Source organism: Notamacropus eugenii, chromosome 1 (genome assembly GCF_028372415.1).
Source record: "Notamacropus eugenii isolate mMacEug1 chromosome 1, mMacEug1.pri_v2, whole genome shotgun sequence".
Taxonomy (NCBI): Eukaryota; Metazoa; Chordata; class Mammalia; order Diprotodontia; family Macropodidae; genus Notamacropus; species Notamacropus eugenii.
Genome location: NC_092872.1, coordinates 387,188,431 through 387,210,311, shown reverse-complemented (window position 1 = coordinate 387,210,311; position 21,881 = coordinate 387,188,431). Strand labels below are relative to the sequence as shown.

The 21,881-nt window shown below is 39.1% G+C and overlaps 1 long non-coding RNA gene across 2 annotated transcripts in view; it reads right to left on the bottom strand.

The window, feature by feature from the left end:
* Positions 1 to 21,881, bottom strand: part of LOC140518573 (uncharacterized) — a 229,979-nt gene that overhangs the window by 100,730 nt on the left and 107,368 nt on the right. For both annotated transcript variants that reach the window (XR_011971955.1, XR_011971956.1), the window contains exon 2: positions 18,837 to 18,936. This is a non-coding gene — a long non-coding RNA (uncharacterized lncRNA). The remainder of the gene's footprint in view (positions 1 to 18,836; positions 18,937 to 21,881) is intronic.

The following is a 21,881-nucleotide window of genomic DNA, read 5'->3' as shown; positions in this document are numbered from 1 at the left end:
TGGAGAAGAAAAGTGCACATAACAGGAGTCTTTTCCCTTACCCAGATCTGTCAAGGCTAACCTTCTTTTCCAAAATCCTGGAGACACACACATAAAAGTAAAAAAAAATGGGCGAGCCCTAGATTGACTCCACATCATTCCACATCAGAAAATACTTCTCACTGAAGGCTGCCCAATGGGAGCACCCATGTGTGGACAGATTGACTGCCAGCAGGCAGCCTGTCACTCCTTGCTCAGGCCTAGAGATGCATCAAGGATTGTCAGAGGCCATGAACCTCCTTCTCTTTGGCCCCTCCAGTTCTCCAGCCAAACCAGCTCCTGGGAAAGATGACAAAAATTCTGAGCCTCTGAAGCAGAAACGCATCCGTACCAAAACAAAAACAGACTATCAGAGAGAAATGAGGGGCAGAAAGGGGGGAGACAGAGAAAGCAAGAGGTAGAGACATAGAGAGTTCAAATAAAGTCAATTGTTGTGGAACTTACTTACTGGGTATGAATGGTGGGCTGAGGAATAATTGAAATAAGGCAGCCCAATGATAATCTAGGTTAACATACTCATGTCCTAATAGAGGATCTTTTTATTTGGGGTCTGCATTCAGTAAGATAGAATGACAGAGTTAGAAGAAACCTTTGAAGGTATTAGCCCAACCTCCTGTCTGATGCATGAATTGCCTGCACAGCATCCCCTACAAATAACTGGCCAGTTTCTGTTTGAATACTTACAGTGATGGGGAACTCCCTACACTGTAAAGATGTCCATTCCATTTTTCATATAGCTATACTACAAGAAAGTCTTTCTTTCTATTATACTGAAAGGTACCTACCTATAACCTTCACCCATTGGTCAGTTATTGAATCATAGACTCTCAAAATTGTAAGAGATCCCAGAGAACATCGAGTCAAACCCATACCTAAATGTGAACCTCCTTTATAGAATACCCAAGAGCAACCTAGCCTTTACTAGAAGACCTCTACTAGTGATGGGTGGGGACAAGGAGAACATTTGTTGCTGTTCATCTAAGATCAATGACATCAGGAGGGTGACATCTTGACTTGCAAGTGAATTGGATTTAAGTGAGGCAAGATCATGCAAAGTCATCAGCCTCACTTTCTCCTCCAGAGTCATCAGAGTCTAGTGGTAAGGTAAAAGTCAGGATAACTGGAGATGGTCCTGCATGCAATGGAAGACATTGCCCTTTTTTACACTAAGGTCTTCCCCAGGTCTCAGTTTGTCTGAGGCAACACCCACTCAATGAATACTGGCCAAAGAACTTCGTACCTACTGAGCAAACCCACTCTGGTTTTTGGATAGAACTAATTATTGGGAAAAAAAGGTTGTTTTTTTCCCAAATAAATGTCTAGCCTAAATTTTACTCTTCACACTTCTACTTAGAGTTCTTAGTTCCTCTTCTGAATGCCAGCCCTTTATATATAAGAAGTATATTACCATGCCCCTCCTCTTCCCCTCAAGCTTTCTCTTGTCCAGGCTAAATATTCCCAGTTTCTTCAATCAGTCCTAATGTTCCATGATCCTGAGGCTCTTCACTATCCTGATTGTCCTCCTTTAGATATTCTCAATTGACCAATGTCCTTTCTAAAATATGTCACCCAAGACCCAAACAATCCTCTGTATGTGTTCTGGAGAGAAACAGTTACCTTTCTAACTCTAGAGACTATTTTGTTGGTCTGCATATATATTTTATTGGTCTAGGCGATAATCCATAATCTCTCTTTCAGAGCAGACTGGCTTCTATTCTGTGATTTGTGGTCTTAGAGAGATACCTGGATTCTTTGTCTCTTAATTCTTTCAGTGGTTGCCTCTGAAAGGTCATAGGGAATTCAAATAACTTCTACATGATAGCCTGTCAAATAAGATAGTAACTGTTTGTCCCTCATGCCTGAAACACTCTCCCTTCTCATCTCCATCTCCCAACTTACCTAAACTCCTTTAAAATTCAGTTCAAAGCCCACTTTTGGCAAAGTCTTTTCTAGTCCCATCCCACATCCACCTTCCAACCCAAAACCCTCTGGTTGCTAGTGCCTTCCCTCTGGGATCATCCACTATTCCATCTATTTATACCGTATGCATTTCATTTTATCCTTCCCATTAGAATGTGAGCTCCTTGGGGCCAGGAAGGATGTTTTTGTCTTTCTTTGTATCTCTAGCACTTAGCACAGGGCCTAGAATATAGTAGGCACTTACTAAATGTTTGTTATTTTTGTTGTTGGCAGCTATAATACCTCTCCTTTATCTCCTCCTCTCCAGGCTAAACATCCCCAGTTCTTTCAACCAATTTTCACATGAAAGAATTTCTATTACCTTTCTCATTCTCATTGCCCTCTTTTAGAAGTGCTGCTAATGCTGCCACAATATCCCAGATGGGATCTGATCAGGGAAAACTAGATCTTGAGGGTGCATGAGGTAGGCTCTTGACAAGGCATAGAAAGAGTTGGGTCCTAGTTCAGCTGTTTGCTGGGTTGTTTTACCTTTAGCAAGTAGTCTAACTTTGTTGGGTCTTGGTCCCCTTGTTCATTAAATGAGAGTTTTGGACTAGAATTTTGGACTTAAGTGCTGGACTTTATCTTTATGGACTGGAATTTTGGACCTAAGTGCTAGATTTTACATGTGTGGACTGGAATTTTGGACCTAAGTGCTGGCTTTTACATTTATGGATTAGAATTTTGGATCTAAGTTCTAGATTTTATATTTATTCCTACTCAATTTCATCTTGTTACGCTTAGCCCACTGTTCTAATTTACTAGATAGCTGACATGCTATTCATGATAATAATCAATGTGAAAAAGATGTAGGTGTTCTCATAGTTATGGTTGCTGTTCAGTCATTTCAGTGATGTCTGACTCTTCTTGACCCCATTTGGAGTTTTCTTGACAAAAGTAATAGAGTTTCTCCAGCTCATTTTACAGATGAAGAATTGAGGCAAACAGAGTTAAATGACTTGCCCAGGGTCACACAGTTGGTTAGTATCTGAGGCTAAATTTGAACTCAAGAAGATCAGTCTTCCTAACTTCAGGCCCAGCATTCTATCCACTGGATCTCCTAGTTGCCCTAATGGAGTTTTAATGGATTGCACATTTATTATGTTTTAACTGTGTGACATAGCTATGAAGAAAAAATGAGTGTAACTTCCTGCTGCATCAAGAAACATCATTCAACACTCATTTATTAAGTACCTATCACATGCCAGCAAAATGGGCTAAGCTCTGGAGATGAAAAGACAAAAGTCAAATTGTCTCTGCGTTCAAGGAGATTACCTTCTATTGGGGGAGACAAAATATACGCATTTATGCATAGGAAAACTCTGTGCAAAATATGTACATGATACTCATGATGGGGAAGGCACTGACAACTGGGCAGAGGCATCAGGAAAGGTTTCATGCAGATGTTAGCACTTGAATTGAGTTTTGAAAGAAACTAGGATTTCTAAGAAGAAAAGGTAAGGAAGGGAGTAAATTCTAGGCATGGGGGAACCAGTCACTGCAAAGGCATGGAGGAGGCAGGAAATGGCGTCTTGTATGAATGATAGTAAGGAAGTCATTAAAGAACCACAGAGCACATGAAAAGTAAAAATGAAAGAGGATAAATTGTTTTCATGGTATTCTAAGCATGAGCAAAGAAAGTCAGGCATACCGTAGGCTAGAGTGGATTTAGCTTCTATCTTCTAATGTTAGGGTTAAATATTGCCCTCTCCAAACTTCTTCTTTTAAAATAAAAATGCCATTTGGGAACAGAAACACATCGCTAACACCTTGGCAGAATTCATCCATTGGATCCGATTTCTCAGAGATAAGAGTTAGGAATGGCATGAGAGCATTGAAAGAGGGAGAAAATTCCTAAGAAGAAGTCCTGGAGACCACTGAAGACAGACTTCACCTACCTGATGGTTTTTCTTTTGGGTGAGCCTGCGCATGAGTAATATAGCCATGAGATAACTCAGTCTGTCTCTTGACTCCGTTACTATGATGGGCAAGGTCACAACACACATCGGTCTTTTTCTCACTCACTGTCCTTGGTGCAGGGCATGCTTTGTAAGTGGGCAGGGAAAGCCTGACAATTTAACTTATCCTAAAGAAGCTCTAGAGTTATAGAACTTTAGAGCTGGAAGGGACCTTAGAGGTCATCTATTTTACTTGTCATTCATATGAAGAAGCAGAGGAAATAAGGAAGGGAGGAAGGTTAGGTAGAAAAAATATTCTACCCTTTACATGATATTCACTAGAGAGATCAGGTATGGGAGGTCAAAAAGTTTCAGAGGGGGAGAAATAGAGGGAGTTGGTGCTTTGGTGGGCACCTTGATCATGATACTTTTCCTGATACTCCAGCTAATGCCTCCCAAAAAAATTATCATCTTCCACCTTTGCAGGTATTTTGAAAGGCAGAATGACATAATGGATAGAGAACAACCTTCAGAATCAGGAAGACTTAGGCTCAGCTCCTTACTCTGACTAGCTGAGTGACCCTGAACAGGTCCCTTAACTTTCCAGTACCTAAGGTAACTAACTCTCTTAGACTACGAGGCAAGGAGAAGACTGATAGAGTGAATTTCCTATACCAGTAAGATTACAGGTTCAGTCCATAACCCTATATTTCACCCATATGTACATGTATCTCTCACATTATATAATGTAAGCTCTGAAGGACAGGCACTATTTGCGGGGGGGGGGGGGGGGGGAGTTCTTTTTGTTGTTGTTTGCATTTTTATCCCTTATGCCTAGCATAGCACCTGGCACATAGTAAGTGCTTTCTAATTATTGATGAAGACAATCGAAATATTTTTACTAAACATTCAGGGTTTTCTTGGATTAGTACAACCAAGAAAGGCAGGTTAGAATAGAAGCCTTGGAGTCAGGATTTCCAGATCACTGGCAATCTTTGAAAGACTACTTTTGTTAGAGTGATGAGCATAGAAGCTAGATTTCATGGTGAGAAATAACTGGTGACATAGAGTCAGTGCAGGTAGAAAATTCTAGAAATTGATATGTGAAAAGAGAAAAGAGATATAGGATAATAAATAGCTCAAGGGAATAGTCAAGTGTTCAAGGGAAGGTATTTTTTTAATATAGGGAAGACCTGAAATGTTTATAAGCAATCAACCCAGTAGAAAAGGAAAGATTACAAAGAGAAATGTGGCAGGGGCCTGAGATAATCTATGGGACAAACTCTCAAAGGATATTAAAGGAAATAGAATAAGGACACAAGTAGAAGTGTTAGGCTTCTCAGGGAACCTCAGTGAAGAGTCATCCTTTCTCTGGACCTGATCTCCAAAGACCATGATCCCTGCCTACACAACCATCCCCAGGAGTTCATCCCCTCCACCTAGGGACTCACTTGTCTTGATTTGGTCATTCACTCCACCCAGGGACTCACCTGTCTTGATTTGACTGTAGGTACAAACTCACCCAACCCACTGCATCTTCCCAGTCTCAGACCATGTTCCACATCCCATCCTGACATAGCAAACACAGTAAATGCCTCCCTGAGTATTCTGCAATCGGTCCTGTCACTGCAAGTATAACCTCCCTCTCCCCCTACTTTTCATCTCTTGTACTGGAAACGGTAGGCAGTTATCAAATCAATTACTGCTATTGCTACTAGAGAGTGATAATCAACTCACCTGTACCACTGTTAACAATTGTGACTACCAAAACTCCCTTCTATAACCACCACCCTCTGATATGTGGTATCTCTCCAGATTAAATGCAAATTTATTGAGGGCAGGGAATATTTCACTTTTGTATTTGTATCTCTATCATTAACACAGGTGCCCAAAATAGGTGCTTAATGAATGTTTTATTCAATTCAACAATCATTCCAGGAAGTAATCATTCCAAGGCTTCCTATGTCTCGAAGGCTAGAACAGAGAAGGAGAGGATGGGTAAGTGTATGCGTGGGTATTAAGGTGTCAAACAGAGGAAACAAGAAGCTTATAGCAGATCGACACAATTTTATCGATGAGGTAGGAGACGATATCATCTACCAAGAGACTTGGTAGGTGGTAGAATGATACTTGGAATTTTGAGACAATTAAGATTTCAAAAAGCTGCTAGGAGAATGTGCTAGAAAGTAAATTAGGGGAGAATAAAAGATCTGCCTTCAGCAATGAGGCCCCAATTAAGATTAGAGAACAGGAGTCTATAGTGGACCCGTCAGCTGGATTGTAAGACTCCCTCCATCAACTTTTAGTACCCATGGCCTCATATATCTCAAATCGAAGAGCTTTATATGTGGGAATAGGGTCAGCCCCTCTACCCAGGCAGAGTAGGTGTAGACTTAACAGGGCATGAGCAGTGGAAGATGAACACTCACCTATAGGGTCAGGCCTGTGAAGGGAAGAAAGTAGGGTCAGAGAAGGAGTAACAGACTAGCAGAAGTGGAAGAAATGGAAGGGCTGAAGTTTTTGGAGAGGGAAAGAATATGCTTGGAGAAGTAAGACAGAGGAAGACACGGGAGGGAGATTATAATCAGAGAATGTGGCTTCAGAGTTCAAGAACATGATCATAAATAAAGCAATGAAGAAAAAATTCTGAATCACATTCTAGAGCAAGGTAGGAAATCACAGCCACATATAACAAGGCTCATTTCCCATATGCCCCTCTAAGATTTTTAATATTTTAATGTACAAGGTGAAGGTCAGAAATGATCAATTATTAATTAAATTTGGGCAATGTAGGTAATTGTTTCAGATTACTATTATTGTTATTAATAACACTATTAATAACTATTGTTGTTAATAACACTAATAATAACAATTTAGATAACATAAAGCAAAGTGCATTACAAATATTATCTCATTTAATCCTTGAGGCAGGTGCTATGATTATGCTCATCTTACAGGTGGAGAAACTGAGGCAGACAGAAATTAAATGGCCTTCCCATGGTCATGTAGGTAGATAAGTGTCTGAGGACGGATTTAAACTCGGGTCATCTTCGATCCAAGTCCAGCGTTTTATCAACTGCACTACCTAGCTGCCTCTAAATAAATTCAGGAACATCCAAAATGCACTGTTTTGTTTTGAAATTGATTCCAAGAATAGATTAGTTGACTAGGCTGAAAGTCCTGAATTGCCCAGGTTGCCTGCCTACACTTTCCTTCCAAAAAATTATAAGCTCAGTACTTATTTAGAACTCACTGTTTTAGGTGGACTATGATGAATTATCTCTTCTATCACCCACAAAAACATTAAGGCAATGGAAATTCTATACCTCTCTAGGGCATCTATATGGCACAGTGGATAGTGTACTGGCCTGGGAATCAAGAGGACCTGAGTTCAAATCTGACCTCAGACACTTACCAGATGGATGTATGACCCTGGGCAAGTCACTTAACTCTATTTGCCTCAGTTTCTCCATCTATAAAATGAGTTGGAGATACCACTCCAGTATCTTTGCTCAGAAAATTCCAAATAGAGTCACAAAGAGTCAGACACAACTGAAAAATTACTGAAATGCCCATGAAGCATGCCTATGATAAAAAAAAAAAAAACAATTTAATGATGTTTAAGCATTCCGGAGTGTGTAGAGCTATCATTAAACAAGCATTTATTAAATGCTTACTGTATGCCCATAACTGTGCTATACATTAGCAATAGAAAGACAAAAAAATAACAGTCCTTGTTCTCAATGAGCTCACATTCTACTACTTGCATAGGTTTATACAAGATATATCCAGATTAGATATAAGGTAACATCGGAAGGGAAGGCAGCCCTTCACACAGCAGGCAATGTCTGTAGAATGTGTATTTGCCTCTGTAGATGTCATAGTTAACACTGTGTCTCAGTGCCTGTAATCCATGGTGGCAGGGTCTGCCTTTTGTCTACGAAACATATACATGCACCCAGAGGCTAACAAGTGATATGTGCGTCTAATAAATGGATAAATCAGGAAAGACAAAGAATGCACCATGGCTGGTCTCTGTTCTGACAAATCTGTTTCCTTCATGAGGAAAGGAGCTGTCCTGTGGTTCCTCATGTGGGAAAATAAACGTCACAAGTAATAGACCACTTGGTATTATATACTGTGGATACCTATAGCCACAATTCTCTCCAATGGAAGCACCCTATAGAGGAAAACAGGGCCAGCCCCCATGTGAGCAGAGGAAGTATGACTTGAGAGACCCTCATGAGAGTCCCATATGCCCCAATATATCTGGCCCACCAGTCTGTCTTGAAATCCCACCATGATTAATAATAGGTTACATTTATAGAGCATTTTTCAGTTTCGGAGTGCTTTCATATCCATTATCTCATTCAATCCTCACATCAACCCTGTGAGGGAGGAAGGGCAAATGTTCTTATCCTTATTTGATAGATGAGGAAATGGACCCTGAGAGAGGTTGAGCGATTTGCCTAAATTCATAAAGTGACTAATAAGTAGAGAGGATAGGATTCAATTCCAGGTCTTTTGAGTCTGAATCCAGAGCTCTTTCATAAAGACTCTCTGGGTACCAGAGATTCTTAATTTTTCTTATGTCATGAGCAGTCTGGTGGATACTATGAAGTCTGTCTCAGAATGCTGTTTTTGAATAATTGAAAGAAGTTGGTATAAATAAAAACATAATTTTTGCCATCCAAGTTCACAGACCCCCTCAAATCTATCCATAGACTCTTTGGGAGACTATGGGTCTCAGGTAAAGATTCCCTGACTTAGAGGGTCTTTGGAGATCAACCCCACAAAAGTGAAGTGACTTGCCCAAGGTCACACATATAGTAATCAGCAAAGATAGAATTTTAACTGGATTCAATTCAGTAAGCATTTATTAAGAGACTGCTTTGTATAAGAAAATGGAGAAACAAAGGAAAAAGTGAAAAAAATTCCTGCCCTTCTACTAAGCACAAATCTAATGTTGTTATTACGTTTACCTTTAATCCATACTAACTTTTCCTTCCTCCCTTGGAGAAACCTTTCAAAATTGTTTTTCATTCATTCTTTCTACAAACACAAACCAAACCTGCATCTCACTTCCTGGCCTCTAAAGATAAAACAGCTCATTCACTCCCTTTCCAGACTCTTTTTATGTCTTATCTTCCCCCACTAAAAAGTAAGTTCTTTGAGAGCAGGTCTTGCTGGCTTGTTTGTGTATCCCCAGGGATTAGAGTACTTACCCGTCAATCTAAATTATCTGTGATATGAAAGGACCTGTGCTAATCCTTATTCTGGAAGTTAGTTGATCTCCCAATGCTTCAGTGTCTATTTCAAAATTTTGAGGATTTAATGAGTAAATAAATGTGAAAGTGCTTTGTAATTTTGAATGAGATAGACAAAATGTCAGGGGTTAATACTATTAGTCAAACACAATAGTCAAGTGTTACCAGCACTAAGGAGCAGCCTTATGAGCTACACTCATTCTCCTAATCAGCGACTCCTTATTGCACTTGAATTTGGCAATGTGTTTGACAGACTGGTTGTTTTTTGTGTTTTTCTTATATAATTAAGCAATGAAGGACAAATTTTGGCATAATAAATAGCAATGAGATGAAACTGTTGCTCAGTCATGTCTGACTCTTCATGACTCCATTTGGGGTTTTCTTGGCAGGGATTCTGGAGTAGTTTGCTATTTCCTTCTCCAGTTCATTTTACAAATAAGGAACTGAGGCAAATAGGGTTAAGTGACTTGCCGAGGGTCACATAGCTAGTATCTGAAGCCAGACTTGAACTTAGGAAGATGAGCCTTCCTGACTTCAAGCCTAGCATTCTATCCACCATGCCACCTAGCTGCCCTGCAATGAAATTACTCCATAATAAAAGTTGATGGCCCACTTTGGGGAGGGGAGGGTGTATCAGTAAGCACCCCAACATATACAAGGGGACCTACTATCACAGGTTCTTAGATCTGCATTCATAAAAGAAAAACAATTTCCAAGGGATTAACAATCACTTTAATGAAGCACATGTATCATTCCTTTAACCAAGCACATATGTCATTCAACTAGTTCAAGGGAATCAACACCCTGAACTTCAAAGAAAATACAGAGAAATTAAAAGTCAACAGACATGGCTTACTCTGCCTGAATTCAACAGACAGTTCAACTGTCTGACCATAGTTACCAGAGAGGGAAGCACTGACATCTGGGTTTTCAAAGTCAGGGGTCTCCTTAAAGCAGCTTCCCAGAGTCATCATCCAGCCAAACAAACACTTCCAGTCAGTAAGCCCCAAAGTAATCAACAGACATGGTTCCTCTGCCTTACCATAATTCAACAGATAGGTACAGCTTTCTGATCACTGTCACCACAGAGGGAAGCACAACATCTGTGTTCTCAAAGCTGGGGCAGGGCTCCTTAAGTGGCTTCCCAGAGTCCTCATATGACACTCAAACCTTCTTACAAAAACTAAGCCCCAAAATAAAACCTCACACTCAGTGTATTTATACCTTTTTTGAGCCAGAGGGCATAACTCTCTCACCCAGTGCCTCAGCAGAAAAAACAAAAGGTACTTGGGACCCTCCTACAAAACAACTCCCTAATCAAGCTTCCCACCATAGGCAGGCCCATCAATGAGTGGGAAAGATCCTCCTTAATCACATTATTCAATCAGAGGCACTTTTTGTTAAACAAAAACAGCAAAAGATCCTAATTTGTTTGCCTTGGGGGGCTGAGGGGGGAGGGGAGAGACTGTCTGAACCTGTACTTCTGGTATGTTGGGAATTCCTAGTGTGGAAATTCTCTCCAGTAAGGTAAAACCTTCAAGGCCCCTTCCAGCTCTAAATTAATGATTCTATGGTACTAGTCAGTCCTCTCATATGAGGGAACAGAGTTTGAGGGAGCTGGGACTGATTTGTCCAAGGTCACATAACTAATCAGCATCATATACAGTATTCACATGTTTAACCCCCAAGTCAAATCAACTCAGATCAGTAGTATGTATTAAGCACTTATAATGTGCCAGGCACTCTGCTAGGTATCAGGAATACAAATATAAACAGAATGAAAGATATCCCTTGCCCTCAAAAAATTACATTCTAATGGGGGAAGGTAACACATTAAAAAGAAGTTGAAAATGGAGAGGGGGACAAGGTACTTGTTCAAAGGCATGGTGGAAAAAGAAGTCCAAAGAGTCAGGATTGGAACTCAGAGAGGAATGAAAGAGTGAGTCTGGCTAACCTGGACACTTTACTTAAAATAGAGGTACCAGGAGAAACTGACCAATTAGAAGATAGGGTCACAGGGTAGAATGGTCTTCTAGAATGAAAAGGTTGCTCCAGTGGAGTGAGTGACTAAGGTGAGAATGGTTCTAGGTTATGCTAGAGAAAGAAATCTAAAGAGTCAAGGGTGGAATTAAAAGATGAGTAAAGTAATGCACATATAGTCACTAAAATCCTGTTGAAGTCTAGAGGACTATAATTCTCTTGTTACATTGGAATCTGGTTACATCATATAGTGCTTGAAGTAGATACTGATTAAGTAGCAGCTGGTCATAGTGGATTGAGGGATGAATGTTGAGTCACTAGACTGAGGTCTACCTAGGTCCTCCTTCTGACACATCCTGGCTCATCTGTAAATCACCACAGGCTACGCTTTAGGAATGAAATGTTCAGAGCAGTTGTTCTGGAGTTGGACAAATATGGTGCCTATCAAAAGTCAAAGAATGTTGGAACAGAAAGTGAAGACGTGCAGTATTAATCTAAATGTCAATGAGCTAAGTTCTCTAAACAAAGAGCTAGGGAACAAGTCCATCAAGAAATGCAGAACATGCTTGCTGCAGTCATATGGGACCCACTACTTGTCCTTTCTAAGTTCATTTCTCCAAGTAGCACCGCCCAGCTTTAGAAAAAGGTTGGGCGTATTCTGGAAAGCAATTTGTAACTGTGCCCAAGAAATTACTCAATTTTGCATTTCCTCTGATCTAGAGGTACAACTAATACAGAGATAAAAGAAAGAAAAAAAGAGCCCATGTGTACAAAAATATTTATAGCAACTCTTTTTGTGGTGGCAAAGAACTGGAACCAAGGGAATATTCATCAGTTAGGGAAAGGCTGAATAAAGTACAACATATTAATGTGGTGAAATATTATTGTATTGTTGTTGTGTTAGTCCTTCATTGCTGAAGATGACCATGCCATCAGACACATGATGACTATTGTATTATAAGAAATTATAAAATGAATGTTTTCAGAGAAACCTGGGAAGACTTGTATGAACCAATGAGGTGAAATGAACAGGATCAAAACAACATACACAATAACATCATTGTAAAAATGAACAATTTGGAACATCCTAAGAATTCTGATCACTGAAATGAACAACCATGACCCCAGAAAACCTATCACGAAGCATACCACCCACATCCTGGCAAAGAGGTGACGGACTAAACATAAAGAAGGAGTCACACATCTCTGCACACGTTCAATGTGGGAATTTGTTTTGCTTGACTACGTGTATTGGTTACAAAGGTTTTTGTCTTCTTTTTTTTCAAAAATGAGAGGAGGTGAGAGGGAGAAAAATAAAGGCATGTTAATTAAAACAAAAAAAATTATTTTTAAAAACAAATCACTGTGATAGTTATTGTAGGGAATAAATAAAATATTAAAAATGAAAAACAAAAAATTAGAGAGAAGAAGAGAATGGCTGGGCATTTTTCAGGTTGTGTCCTGAGACACTGGTCCTCCTGTTTCAATAGAACCCTATATCCTTTTGCAAATATCAGTCAAAATTCTGATAGACTTGGTTCTTCTCAGCAATGCAAGTTTTAAAGACAACCCCAAAGGGCCCAAGAAGGAAAATGCTATCCACATCCAGAGAAAGAATTACAGAGTCTGAATGCAGATCGAAGCATACTATTTGCTCTCTTTTTTTTTTGTTTTCTTTCTTCTTTCTCATGTTTTCTTTACATTGGTTATAATTTTTCTTCACCACATGACTAAAGTGAAAATACGTTTAATATGGATGTATATGTAGAGCCTATATCAGATTGCATGCATCTTGAGGAGGGGGAGAAAATTTAAAACTCAAAAACATGTGGAACTCAGTGTTGTAAACTAAAAATAAATAAATTTTTTTAAAAAGAAATAAAAGATACGTAAGGGCAAATAAAATTGTTTACCCTGGTAACATTGTTAAAAACAAGAAAAAAGAAAACATGCCTATTAAGAACTCTCATCAATAACCATGTTTCCAGAAGCCTGATGATGAAAGCATGCTGCCCATCTCCTGACATAGAGGTGATGGATTCGAAATGCAGAATGTGACATACATTTGTTGGATATGCCCAATATGGGAATTTGTTTTACTTAACTATGCATATCTTTTATAAGAACTTTGTCTTTCTTTTTTTTCTACATATTGGGAGGAGAGAGGGAGAAAACTGCTTATCTATTGAAAAGAAAAAATTTAAAGAGAAAAAAGTATAAGTTCAGTTGGATAGAGAGAATCAGGAAGAGATACAGTAGGAGAGCTTTCTCCATCACCATGCCTTTCCCTGGCCAATGATTTCAAGATTGCATGATTATGTATGTTAGGACTGGAAAGGGGAAAAGAAGGTATTTGTTGAGTTACTGCTCCTATTTTTATTCTGTCAGCTTTAACTTCAAATTGAGGTTTCCTCAATGGTGAAACACACACAATACATTGCTCTGTTGTCAGGATCATGAATTACTGCTGCGTTGATGACACTAGGACAGTGTTATCAACATCTTTCTGTGGGTAAATAGAGTGTAGGTTCCATATTTGCTGTCATTCATTAGAATTGTTCAAGACACTAAGGTCTAGGTAAGGCAAGGCTTCCTTTGTAATTCTATTGTTTCATCATTGTCAGAGAAATAAGCTCATCCGTAGGTTACAATGCTAATAACAAAACCGGGATCTGCGTTTTCATTATTTTATATGCTCATTAAAATCTTCTTTGCTTACCACTGCTAGGTCTATATCCCAAAGAGATCATAAAAATGGGAAAGAGATCCACTTCTACAAGAATATTTTTGTGGTGGCAAAGGATTGAAAATTGAGGAAATGCCCATCAGTTGGGGAATGGCTAAACAAGTTGAATGTAACAGGATATTATTATTCCATAAGAAGTGAAGAGCAGGTGAATTTCAGAAAAACCTGGAAAGACTTACATGAACTGATACTGAGTGAAGTGAACAGAACCAGGAGAACATTGTACACAGTAACAACACATTGTTTGACAACTGACTTTGATAGACTTAACTCTTCTGGGCAATACAGGATCTAAGACAATTCCAAAAGAATCATGATGGTAAATACTATCCACATTCAAAGAAAGAACTACAAAGTCTAAATGCAAATTAAAGCATACTATTTTCTCTCTCTTTTTTTTGTTCCGTCTTTCTAATGTTTTTTTCTTTTTAGTTCCAATTCTTCACAACATGACTAATGTGGAAATAGGTTTAATATGATTGTGCATGTATAGCCTATATCAGATTGCACACCACCTTGGGGAGGGAAGAGCAGAAGGGGAGAGAGAAATTTTAGAACTCAAAAGCTTATAGAAATAAATGTTAAAAATTAGAACAAATAAATTTAAAAAATCTTTATTTTTGCTTCATTGAAGGATTCATGATTTCATTTGGAGTGGGACATTCCTGCATTGTTACCGATTGCAACACATCCATTTGAGTTGGCTGCCCAACTCACTGGAGTCCTTCTTCTGTTTTCATAATTATATTAGGGATATCAACATAGTACTCAAGCTATTCATCTGTTGCTTCTCATTTTCATTATATGACTGGGCCACCTTATTTCCCAGTCATAAATATCCTTGATGGGGCCTTTCATGTCACTTCTCCTGTTATATATATTAGCAGTATGTTACAACCTATTTAAATTCACCATGTGCCTTTCCATTGTCCTTTGGTATATTCATAATTTTTATTTTTCCACTGCTAAATAATATGTAGCTATATATCATCAAAAAGAGACTATTGGTGTTAATAGGGCAGCTAGGTGGTGCAGTGGATAGAGCACCAGTGCAGGAGTCAGGAGGACCTGAGTTCAAATCTCACTTCACACACATGACACTCACTAGCTGTGTGATGTTGGACAAGCCACTTAACCCCAATTGCCTCATCCTGGGTCACTTGCAGTCATCCTGATGAATATCTGGTCACTAGATTCAGATGGCTCTGGAGGAGAAGTAAGGCTGGTGAGCTGCACAGCCCTCCCTCACTCAAAACAAACTCAAGTGTAAGTCATGCCATTATTTCTCTGATGGCGTGGTCTTCTTCGGCAGTGAAATACAAACATGCACAATATACTTTATATGTAATTTTATGTACATACATACACACACACACACACAGACTGACTAATGACAGGCTCTCTGTTCAGTTTTATATCTTATAGTAATCCAAGAAATGTGTTCATAATGTGTTCATTAGGTGGAATTTTTTTCCCATTGTAAATGGTGACTACTACCTTTCACATCACCACATATTCCACTGATGAGGTTTTGTAATATTCTGGGGCTTAATCAAATTAGTACAAAATTGTTTGTGAATAGCAGTACTTGAAGAATCTCATCAATAGAGAATTCTTTTATTTGAACTTTCTAGAACACCTTCTATGGCACTAGAGAATACTTACCTCACTTTATATCACTATTCTGCAGATTGTTGGAAAAATTGTGTTCATGATTGCATCAAATTAACATTAAAGAAATTACCAGTCATCAGTCAGTCAACAAACATTGAGTATTTACTATGTGTCAGGCCCTGTATGGAGTAGTGAGAATAAAAAAGAAAAAAATTATAACAACACCAAAAAAACATGGTTCCTACTCTCAAGAAACATATATTCTAATGGGAGAGGCAGTATGTAAGTATGTACAAACTAAATATAGCGTATATGAAAGAATTCTATAAGGCAAAGATATTAACAGCTGGAGAGATAGGGAGGAGAACAAGAAAGGTGTCCTGAAGGAAATAGGATTTGAGCTCAATCTTAGGTACCAAAGAGACTAAAAGGTAGAGAAGAGGAGGCAGACCATTCCAGACATGGAGGATAACCAACGACAATGGCCTCCAGGAGAGACATGAAGGATCACATTTGAGGAGCTTTAGTAGGACAGTGTGACTGAACAGTAGATTACATAGGAAGGAGTACAATGTAAGAAGGGAAAGAGAAGGAACCAGATTATGAAGAACTTTTACTAACAATAGCTAACATTTCTGTAGCACTTGGAGGTTTACAAAGCACTTTACAGATGTTATCTCATTTGATCATCATACAACCCTGTAAGGTAGGTACTATTATCATCCTCACTTATGAAGAAAATGAGGCTTGAGAAAAATGAAGCAATTTGCCCAGAAGTCATACAGCTAGAAAGTGTCTGAGACAAGATTTGAACTCAGGTTTTCCCTTTTCACATCCAGAATTCTATGCACTCTGCCACCTCATTGAAGCCAGAGGAATTTGATCCTGGAGGTCATAGGAAGTCACTGGAGTACTTCGAGGAAAAGGATGACATGGTAAAATCTATAATTTAGAAAAATCACCTCAGCAGCTGAGGGAAAGATGGATTGGAGAGTGGGGAGAGACTGGAAGCTGGATGACAAGTTGAATAATAATGATCTTCACTACTGCCTCCTATATAAATGAATCAACTCTATCAGATTCTTGTCTAAGAGCAAAGATCACATGCGCAACCCCTTGTGATGTTTACAAGTCGTTTAGCATCAGGGCCCTCTTGTTAAGCCATTATGGTGGCCACATGTGTGTCCTCAGGTCAGAGGGATATTTCAGAGAAGGGAAGTGGGTGATCAATTGACAGATGGTTCTTGCAGTTCCAGCCTAGACAAGAGGGGGATGTCTAATCTTAAAGAAATAAAACCAAAAACAAGTTCAACCCAAGACAATAGAAAAGAACAAGGCTAAAATGGCTGAAATGAGAATCAAATTCCTGTCCTCTTCTCATCAACACTGCACCTTAATCAGCTGAGCCAACTGGGCAAATAGTCTATGATATATCTGGCATGTGTGTTCATCCTTTGTTGCTGAAGAAGACCATGCCATCAGAGAAATAATGACATGACTTGCACTTGACTTTGTTTTTTTGAGTGAGGGAGGGCTGTTCAGGTCACCAGCCTCACTTCTCCTCCAGAGCTGTCTGAATCCAGTGACCAGATATTCCTCAGGATGACTGGAAATGACTCAGGATGAGGCAATTGGAGTTAAGTGATTGCCCAAGGTCACACAGCTAGCAAGTGTCAAGTGTCTGAGCTGAGATATGAACTCAGGTCCTCCTGACTCCTGCACTGGTGCTTTATCCACTGCCAACATGGTCCTTATTCTATATTACTTTCTATAATATTTATTGCTGTGCCTGTCTCAAATACCTTGTTACTTTATAAACTCCTAAAGGTCAAGAGTCATATCTTACATTTCTTTGCATCCCATATGGTGCTAGCAGGCACTCAAAAAGAATTATTTAAAGAAAAAAATTAAGAAACTTGTTTGACTAGACTTACAAGGGTGGGGAACTCACAGACTTGAGGCCACATGTGGTCCTCTAGGTCCTCAAGTGCAGCCCTTTGACTGAATCCAAACTTCATAGAACAACGTACAGAACAATATGTCAAAGGGCTGCACTTGAGGACCTAGAAGGCCACATGTGGCCTCCAAGCTGAAGGTTCCCCACCCCTGGACTACAAGGAGCTAGTCTTAATAACTGCTACTCATGTAAGAGCACTGCACGCATAAAACAAGCCAGGACTGGATGAAAAAAGGGGGACTAACTATTAAGTAGGCATGACAGAGGAAATCAGTGATTGTAGGAGGCTTGGGAAGATCGGAGAAGAGTCCAAAGTGGGACATGTACTGGCACTGAAAAGTGAAGCCAGTTATTAGCTCAATAGTCCAAGGAAGCAAACAGGCTTAAATGATCAAGGATGTTTCACAGGATAGTCAGGCATGGGTCCAGAATCTGCATAGGCTAGTAGTGGAGATCAGAAGGCCAGATGAGAATTCTAGGGAAGAGGAAGGGTTAGGGAGGGAGAGGAAAGAATAGGAGGAGCAGGGATCAAGTAACCAGGAAAACTGGGAAACAAGGGGTCAGAATTTAGGCAAGGAATCAAAGATTCTGGACCAATTGCCTGATAAAGGGCCAATCCCTCACTATAGCTCAGGCGCCCCTGTAAAAGCAGGATGTAATTCCCAAATCAGGCTGGCTCAGGACTCACAAATGGAAATAAGTGGGAGTGCCTACCTGGAATGGAGGTAGAAGGGATAGAGCTGGGACATTTTTTGGCATGCAGCTCATCCATTGGAAGAATCTCAGTGATTGGCATAAAAAAACCTTGAAGAATATTCAGAGAGCATAACCCTTGGTTATTATCTCTTGTCAGTCCTCAGAAACAAAGGAACTCATGCCCACTGAAGAGTCAGAAACCTGTTAGCCATTCAAAATGACTTTGCCAAACAATCTCTCAGTCTCCCATGATATTTGTCTGACAACCCCTTAATCTTGGCAAGAGCTAAATTAAACTAACCTGTCAACATTTCTACCTCACACTATTTTAGCTTGGGTACACACACAGACACACACACATATATATCCAGACATTTCAAACTCTGAAAAAATTAATTTTTTTTAAAGATATCTAGGTCTTCATAAAGCTCTTAATGACTGAGCAGAATTGACAGGCAAGGTGTGCCAAGAGGCACCCGGACAAATTCAGGTCTACAAGTGAGGTCCTTCCATCTCAGAGACCACACAGAGCCATCAAAAGAATCAGAATTCACAAAAGCCCAGCCTTCCTATTCCATTGGATAAGTTCAAAGAAATGAATCAGCAACACAAAAATTCATCCAGTGGAATGTGATGGGGAAGGAATCGATTTTGGCAAATGAAGAGAACGCTGCCCTTACCTTGATTCTGATGGAGCTGTAAATTTCCCTTGTGTGTGCTACTCAGCCACTCCCCTCTGTGCTCTTGAGAAATGAGTGATTCCTAATGCTTCTTTTGAAGCTAAAGAAAAAAAAGAGAAGCATGCAACTATATTCACCTGGTAGTCTTAACATTTTTTAGAAGGTTTAAAAACACATAAACAAACAGTGATGCAAATGTGATTCTATGAAAGTAGTAGTGGCTTTGGAGTCAGAGGGCCAGGGTTCAAACTCACTTCTGTCACTTACTAAATGATTGACTATAGACATGTAGGTCTGTTTCCTCAAATATAAATGAGAGGGACAGTCTAGATGGCCTCTAATGGTCCCCTTAGCTAATAACCTATGATCCAATGGCTAAGACTTTCAGATTCATTTTTAACCAGATCTTACTAATTCTACATTTTGTCAGTCCCAGTAAGACAACGGAGCCAGTTAGGTCAATAATTCCCCCTCTCTGATCCAGGTTCCTGTGTTTGTTATCTGATTGACTAGCAGTTCAAATTGCTTGACAGGTGAAGATAACCCCATAGCTCTCTGTGAATCAAAATGTGGTGAATGTTGGTTTGAGGAAAGCAGTGATTAACCTTAAGCATCCTTTCACACCTGGGGATTTACAGCTTACTCAAAGACCAAGGAGGTAGGCCTACTGACTATAACAATTTCAGTGTGTAGATAGGTCTGTCCACAGTAACATTTTCTTGCCCTGAAAATTGTTTTGGTTGCTGTCAGGTTTTTAAAAAAAACCTTCCAAAATCCATTTTGAATAAAATTGCCTTATGTTTTTATAGTGTTTCATGCTTTTGAAATATACATTAGATATTTATTAGGAATGTATGTGTAGAAACCACAGAAGATTGCATGCTGTCTTAGGGAGGGAGGAATAGAAAATTGAAAACTTATGGAAGTGAATGTTGAAAACTGAAAACAAATAATAAATTTGGGGAAAACAAAACAAAACAAAACAATACACATTAGAATTCATATGCATTAGAAAGAGCACTAGACAAAAAATGAGCAAATTCCAGATTTGCTGTGCAACCCTGGCTCCTACTAGCTGTGTGACCATGAGGAAGTCATGTAATGTCTTAGTCTCAGTTTTCTCATCTGTAAAATGAAGATGACAGTACATGTACCACCAACCTCATCAAGTGGTTGTGAGCAAAGTATTTTAGCACACCTTAAAGCGCTCTGACATAAGTCTGAGCTATTACTTAGTCCTTAAAACATATGTTTTAGACAAGAAAAGGAAGTATCAGGTCCCCATTTTATAAATTAAGACAAATGAGTGCAGTGACTTAAAGGTAATTAGTGATAAGGCCTGGAGAGATCAGAAACTACACAGAGTTATATGGTCTTGAAGTCAAGTATGGCCTTGAAGTTAAGAAGGCCTGGGTTCAAATCCCTCTAATACTAATTAGCTCTGTGAAGCTAGACAAATCACTTAACTTCTCTGCATTCTGGACAATTCTCTTAGATTCATCTACTAAGTCATGGATCAGTAGGAATCTGCATCCAATTCAATTTAGCAAGCATTTATTAAGTGCCTACTATGTGGTAGACATGGGGAATACAGTCCCTACCCTAAAGGAGCCACATTCTACTGGAGGAATTTCTACCATGGGAATTATTCATGATGACAGAACCACAGATTTATTCACCAGGACAAGGTGAGGATACCACAGAAGTTTTAACTTCAAACCTATCTAAAGACGTAATGTGACTCTCCAAACTTTTCTCTCCATTAATAATGGAGAAAATTCATTGGCCTGGGAGTGAGGAGACCTGGGTTCTGGTACTTCTTCTGACGTTAACTGTCATCATAAACAATGCAATGAAAATTCTCTGGGGCTCATTTTGTTCATCTATAAAATAAGGATAATAATATCTGATATATTTATAACTTTTAACAATAACTAATATGTTTATAATTATTAATATCTAATAGTAATGCCCTGTGGAGCAGTTGTAAGAATCAAACAAGATAATATATACTAAAACACTTTGAAAACTATGAAGCACTATACGAATATAATTATTACTTCTGTTATTGTTGTTTTCATATTAGTGATGAAGGAATTGAAAACCCTGTGAGTATCTAAGGTCACAAAGCTAAGGTAGAAGCTTAAATCTTCTTTTTTTTTTCACTTAATATTATTTTATTTTTTCCAATTACATGTAAAGATGATTTTCAGCATATACTTTTGTAAGATTTTTGAGTTCCAACAATTTTTTCTCCCTCCCTTTTCTGCCTCCTCCCCAAGACAGCATGCAACTTGATGTAAACTATACATGTACAATCATATTAAACATGTTTCCATAGTAGTCATATTATGAAAGAAGAATCACAACAAAAAGGAAAAACCATGAGAAAGGAAAAAAAAGAGAGAAAATAGTATGCTTTGATCATCATTCAGACTCCATCCAGACTCTAGATGTGGACAGCATTTTCCATCATGAGTCTTTTGGAAATGTCTTAGATCACTGTATTGCTGAGAAGAGCTAAGTCTATCAAAGGTGGCCATCCCATAATGCTGTTACTGTGTAAAATGTTCTCCTGGTTCTGCTCACTTCACTCAGCATCAGTTCATGTAACTCTTCCAGATTCTTCTGAAATCCACCTGTTCATCATTTCTTATGAAATAATAGTATTTCATTATATTCATATACCACAACTCATTCAGCCTTTCCCCAACTGATAGGCATTCACTCAGTTTCCAATTCCTTTCCACCATAAAAATTGCTGCTATAAATATTTTTGTACGTGTAGGTCTTTTTTCCCTTTTTCATGATCTCTTTGTGCTGGGGATGGAAGCTCAATTCCATGTGGACAGTCTCGGGCAGGTAAAGGTGGGAACTTCTAAATCTTAGAGTTCTCACGAGGCCCCCCCAGGAAACGACTGGGAATCGAGGTGAACCGAGCTATCTCGTGTATTTCCGCCTCTTCCCGTGAGAAACGTGATGGGAGAGAGCTCTCCCCGCCCTCGAGATTGTCCCGGATCTGGGCACACCTAACAGCACGGTATT